The 6623-nt window shown below is 38.5% G+C and overlaps 1 non-coding gene across 1 annotated transcript; it reads right to left on the bottom strand.

Annotated features, from left to right (window-relative positions):
• Nucleotides 1–4328: 4328 nt before the first annotated feature.
• Nucleotides 4329–4410, bottom strand: trnas-cga (transfer RNA serine (anticodon CGA)). Its single transcript has one exon. It is a non-coding gene; the product is annotated as a tRNA-Ser (tRNA).
• Between the last annotated feature and the right edge of the window lie 2213 nt (nucleotides 4411–6623).

The following is a 6623-nucleotide window of genomic DNA, read 5'->3' as shown; positions in this document are numbered from 1 at the left end:
GAGTTAAATACAAAACACCAAACATGTTCCTCAGCAGCAGTGATGAAGTGTGAGAAAGACCTTGGATACGGCTCTGCTGATGTTATTTATTTTTAAAACAAACATCTTGCAGGATGAATGTTCTTTATTTCAAGAGGTGAGACTTCCTTGTGGAAACATTAGCATCTTTAGATTAATGGTTCTCTGCTGTCATTAGGAACATGCACGATAACAAGATGCTTGTTAAGTGCAGCTGTGCAATCGATCTTCCAGGATCAAACAGGGTAACATCACAACAGATCAATACACATAATAGCCTTCAGCCTCAGGCATAATCAGATGTGCATTGTGCAAGCCCTCTCAGACAGGATGTCCCATAGTAGGTTTTATGCGGTTGTACGGCAAGATGACACCTTGCTGTCGTTTCAGACTACCTAGACCTAGGACAAATGCACTGAAAAGAACTGTATTGTACAGAGCTATTGTATACTGGAATGGACTTCCGTACTGCTTCATTCTTAAGTGTAAGAAATCAGGATTTAGAAGGGAATTGAAAAAAGCTGTTTTGAGTAAAGAAATTAGGTTAAATTCAGTTGACTGATATCTGTAAAGCTGCAGAACGCCTTATTTTGTATTTTTTGTTTGTGTTTAAACTTGTACAGAGACAGCTCTTAATGAACTGATCTCTGATTGTGTCTGTGTATATGTGTGAGTATGTATGTGTAGGTGCTTGTACTGTGTATGTATATACTTGTACTGTGTATGTATATACTTGTACTGTGTATGCATGATGCATGTGAATGTTACTGTTATGTGTCTTGCTTTTTAGGGACCCCAGAAAGAATAGTTGTCACCATGGTGACAACTAATGGGGATCCAATAAACAATAAACAATAAAAAAAAAAAACACCCTACTTTTTTTATTTTTAATTTGTAAAAAGATAAAAGATTTAATTTGTAAAAAAACAAAAAAGTACACAACATATATATATATATATATATATATATATATATATATATGTAGACCACAGTCTACAAGGGCTGAAAAAAAAAAAATGCTGCAGAGATGTATTAAACCTGAGAAGCGTTTTATTTTTGCCATGCCATCTTGCCATGTGTTATTCTTTTAATTAATTCTGTCAAAGTTGACAGTCATCCTATAAAAACCCACTTTTTATGAGATCAACAGTTGTGATTGCTCTGATGTGGGGTGGCTTATTTGGTTGGAAATCCGTCTGAAAGGGAGAGTGACCTGAGTAAATAAAACTTGAGCTGGGTAGATTTATGGCGAATTATTTTGCGAGAGAGAGATCAATTTTTCTTTTCAAAAGAAACACTGACAAGGATCAGATCTTGGGCAGGAACGTTAATCTGTGAGCTACACCTTCATAGTGTTTTCCAGTTTCCAGTCAGCTAATTTTACAAAGTTAGGTAAAGCAGCTTATTATGGACTATAGTGGAGATACATTGTCAAACATGAACAAGAGATGAAACTCTCTTCTGTGGCTGTAAACACATGATTGGTGAGGTGGTTAGTCAGATGTGATGTCCAAATGAAGCTTCATGAACCATAGCTGTATTTGTTGACCCCACTAAATGGTGCTCTTGTTTTAAAGAAAACAGTTTAAGAATGTATTCAGAACGTATGCTTTCAACTCTTTATTGAAAATACAGCGCCATCTAGTGGGCCAATAAAATGGTTCATGAAGCTTACACTGTAAAAAAAAAGATAAACAATAGCAACAGATTGCAGATTGCACGCAATATTATGAATTTAATCTAACCACGTTACAAGTTGAGTTAATAACAACTTAACAGGAAGTGCCTGTCAATTAAAAACAGACTGATTCTATTGTGATGGATTCATTCAAAATTCTCTTGATTTAGAATTACATACACATCAAGATTATATTTAATGTGGTCAAAATAAGTAGATTCTATCTCAAACATTTTTATATTAAAGTTACTTAAACAACTGCCTTAAAATCAGGGACGCATTTATATTTAATACATTTTACCAAATATATTAAGTTAAATTAAATGACTACAGAATAATTTATTACAGTGTTGGCCATCACTTTCGGTCAGTGTCCCCTACGTCAACTCACCCCTGGTGACATCACACTTCATATCCACTAGATCACACTTCACCCCTCTGTTGTTGTTTTTTTTTTTTACATTTACCGGATGGTCCTAACAGAATTTGAGGGTGGTATTAGGGGGGCAATAATAACATGATGTTTTTGGTTTTTGGTTATCTGTCTGTAATGTTAAGACACTGTCTGCTGCTGTACCTTGCTGCACACAGTGAGATGGCAGGTCAAAAAACTTGCTAACACAGCCAAAATCAAGCAAGTGCAACACTAGACATAGCAAGCCAGGTAAATTTACTTACTAGTCCAACAGTGAGAATCTCTGTTAAACTTTCGGTATCTTTAGGAATCTGATAAATGCTCTCCCTTTGACTTGTTTCTGATTGTTCTGGCATCCTTGCGCAAAACATTATCAACCATACGCTCCCTTTACTTTATGAATACAGCAGAATAAACGACATGCTGGGAGACATTCGCATTGCAAACATTTTTGCAAAAATGCTGGTGTTTTAATTCTGAGTGGATGTTTGACACCAGTGTTGCATTAAAATTATTTTAAAGCTGTTATTTTAAAATAAAATAGTTGTTTCATGTTGCTTTAACCCTTTATCTGGCGAATAACTATATTTGGTAACTTAAGTGGTTATCAAAATGGGGTCCCAATGTCTCTCTGTGAGGTCGTAGAACCACATGGATTTGTAATATTTAGAGAAAAAAGTTTTTAACTTAAACGTAAATTTTAAAATTTACTAGATTAAAGTGTTGCAGATTTAAATGATTTAAAGTGGTGATTCTGCGTGAAAAAAAATAGTTGTTTTTTTCACTTTTTTCTCGTAAATCTGTGACTTTTTTTCCATTTTTTCCACCCCATTTTGATATCCACTGAAGTTACCAAATATAGTTAATCGCCCGATAAAGGGTTAAATCTACAAATGGCTATTATGCATGTGGATGGCAGACTAATGTACATTGGGGATATGCAAATGCTTCAGCTCTGGTATTCTAGCTCTTTCCCCCTTTGTTAAATTCAGAAGGCCTTTTGTGACGAGAGCTAAATATCTCTTCATTGCTGCATTATGTCCAAAATCCACAGGGGCTCCTGCAAGACAGTTGTAGCTATTCCAAAAGAAAATTGGCTTTGGCAGGGAAACAAAAAGAGCCAAAGGGCAGTAAAAATGCTTAACTTGAGGTTTTCTTTTATTCAGATTGTATCTTTTTTTCCCTTTTGTTTTCTTTAACCCCCAAGCAAACCCCTGCTCTCTAGAGATAACAGCGGTTCAGTCTGGAAGATGACAATGTCATGGGGAGAGGGGAGGGGGAGGGAGAGACAGAGGGTGGAGAAAAATTACAGGGTTGCAAAATGTACAGTACAGTCAGCATATCAGTGGCTATTGTGTATAGATATTGTATTATACTGGCTCACCTGTATACTTCTCTTATGAAGTAAGCTGTAATTTCACCCCAAGTTGTTCTTTTGCAAAACAGGGCAGCTTCTGCTCGACTGCATTAATACAGCATTGAGGGAAAGGCTGGTAGGACTGAATGAGATCATTGGGAGGCTGACATGCTTTATGACCAGCGACCATTGGCTCACATTAGAGTTACATAAGAACAACCATTTCTACACCAAGTGTTTCAGTGATGATACCAGACAGGAGAGGGGAGTCACATTGTGAAATGTGCAATGGAGCCAAGCCAAAACTCACATCACCTCTCGTCTTCTGGGAGCTAAATGTTTGGGAGGGGGGAGTTGTACAAATACAAGTAAACACTTTTTCAAAAAAGAAAAAACTTTGTTCCGCCACATTGAGCTTGTACAGGGATCATGTCACGTACTGTTAATGTCTCTGCCCTTCTAATGTAAATGGACTCTACATTCAGTGTCTCTTGTTTCAAGATGAGGCCCTGGCTCCTATTTTAGACAGCCATGTCATTTCCAATGAGTCTCACTTTGAATTAAATTGTAAGTATTATGGTAATGGACGCGTTTAGTTCTCCTAACACGTGCTGATTAAGAGATTTAAGATTCAAGAAATTAACCATTATTAATCCCACAGTTGGGAAATTCAACCTATGTATTAAGCATCCTTTTTTTTATATATAAGTGAACACACCATGCAAAGAGCATTAGGTACATTAGGCTGCAAATTACTGGGTTAAGTGCCTTGTTCAAGGGCACTTCATCGCTTGACCTGTCAGTCCTGGGATTTGAACCAGCAAATCAACCAGTCAAATCAATCAGACTGCCCAAATATACGTTGTCGGCAGGATTCGAACCTGCGCGGGGAGACCCCAATGGATTTCGAGTCCATCGCCTTAACCACTCGGCCACAACAACCACATCCAGCTTTACATTACATTACATTACATTACATTTTTTCATTTAGACAGAAAAAGGGAAACAATCAAGGTGAAGTGCGATAAGAGGCGTTGTGCAGCAATTAGTGACGATTCATTAAGGAGTAGAATTGTCGTGTGGTGCTAGGAGAGAAGGTCCTCTCTGAAGAGCTGGGTCTTCAGGAGTTTTTTAAAGGTAGAGAGGGACGCCCCTGCTCTGGTTGGAGCTGGTAGTGTGTTCCGCCAACGGGGAACAAGAAACGCAAAGAGTTTGTATTGTATGTCCCAGTGGCTCACACTGGTAGAGCGCGTACCATTAAGGCAGAGTCCTTCCTGCGGCGGACCCGGCCTGAGGTCCCTTTGCCGCATGTCCTCCCCTCTGTCTCCCCCTTTCTATCTATCACATTCAATAAAGCAAAAATGCCCAAAAAATTATCTTTAAACAAAAAAAAAAGACTTTGGATTGCCTTGAATGAAGGTAGCATATGCCTGCTGAATTTGAATTTGATGCGGGCTGCAACAGGTCGCCAGTGGAGCTCAATGAGCAGCGGTGTGACATGTGACCTTTGTGGCTGGTTGTAGACCAGAAGCGCCTCCACTTTCTGGATCATCTGAAGGGGTTTTACTGTGCAGGCTGGCAGGCCTGTCAGGAGGGCGTTGCAGTAGTCCAGTTTTGAGATGACGACAGCTTGTGTCAAGAGTTGAGTGGCATGTTGAGTTAGGTAAGGTCTGGTTTTTCTGATGTTGTAAAGTACAAAGTGACATAACTGGACAACTGAGGCGACATGATTGGAAAAGGTGAGTTGGTCATCAATCATCACCCTTATTCACAAAATTTACAAATTTACATCATTTATCAACACATGCATAGAAATTGTAATACATAAATTTGTTATTTAAACCCTCCACGGCCTATTCATAGTTGACGTCATGCCCCTATGGCAACGCCCTCCTGGGGCGCAAAACATAGCTGCCTTCCACTTTCCACCAACAGCACTCCCAAAAATCAAGAGAGGAAATATTCTGACACTGAACCCTTTAGATCCATGCAAACAATGGCTACAGACAAGCTAGCCGTGTCTCTCATCTCCATGGTCAAACCAGCTGATTTAATTGAAATCATTTTCCAGACGTTGCTTCGTGAGCGTCATTATTCTCGCCCAAGATGACTGTGGTTGGTTTAAAGAAATACAAACAAGCAGGAGAGTGTTTTCCCCTTTAGCAGAAAGATAGTTGGGACAGCTGGACCGTTCCCCACCACTGACACAGGAGAGGAAGGTCTGGATGTCGTAAAGGGTTCCTGTTCAAGCATTCTTCGAAATTAACACTGTCACACATAAGAAGAAATGAATAAATCATATCATGTAGAGTGGAAACATGCACATTATATGCACAAGCTGTGCATTCAAACTGTTTAGAAATGAAGCTGCAGATCCACCAGCTGTCAAAAACTCCTCATTAAGCTTTCTAAAATCACTACAAAAACCTTCTGGGTGCACGTTACTGCAAAAAAGTAAACTGCAGGTTGGCAAACACAGCAAGCATCAGTGAGAAAATGCAAGCAAAGATTGAAAAACAAAACAAGAAACAGTTCCATCATCAACATTCATCTTGCAGACGGGCCCCGCCTCTGAAATACTTGTTAAAATTTGATTCAAACTAAATACTTTTGCTCACGTTAAAAATTGAACTTGTATTCAAATCTTCCTGGCACAGCAGAATGTTGAATTCTCAATACAAAATACACAGTCGCCCGTAAAGTTTGAATCATTTTGTTAATTGTGGTTTCATTTTCATTGTGATATGTTTGGAGGAGATTGATTAATACAGTTAAAGATATATACTTTATCTGTCAATATTAAATCACATTGTCACAATCATTTCATGGAAACAGGTAAAACCATTTTATTCCAACTTCATGGGCGACCATGTACTACAAGACACAAGGCCACAACCTTCAAAACTGTCACCACTGAACTATGGAACCCAAGTGCACAACTCATCAGACCAAAGTTCCAAAATAGAGTTTTATTAAACAAACAGAAAATCACTCTTGCGAGGCAATACTAAGAAAACAAACAGCAAATCTCCCTAGAAAAACAAAGTAGCAAAGCAACAAGACCTGACAATGAAATGGACAAAGCGTTGGTTCTCTAACATGCACTGTAAAAAATGTCTTTAGATTTTACAGTGAAAAACTGCTAAACCGTAAAG

This window comes from Centropristis striata, chromosome 10 (genome assembly GCF_030273125.1).
Source record: "Centropristis striata isolate RG_2023a ecotype Rhode Island chromosome 10, C.striata_1.0, whole genome shotgun sequence".
NCBI lineage: Eukaryota > Metazoa > Chordata > Actinopteri > Perciformes > Serranidae > Centropristis > Centropristis striata.
This window is presented reverse-complemented; position numbering and strand designations above follow the sequence as displayed.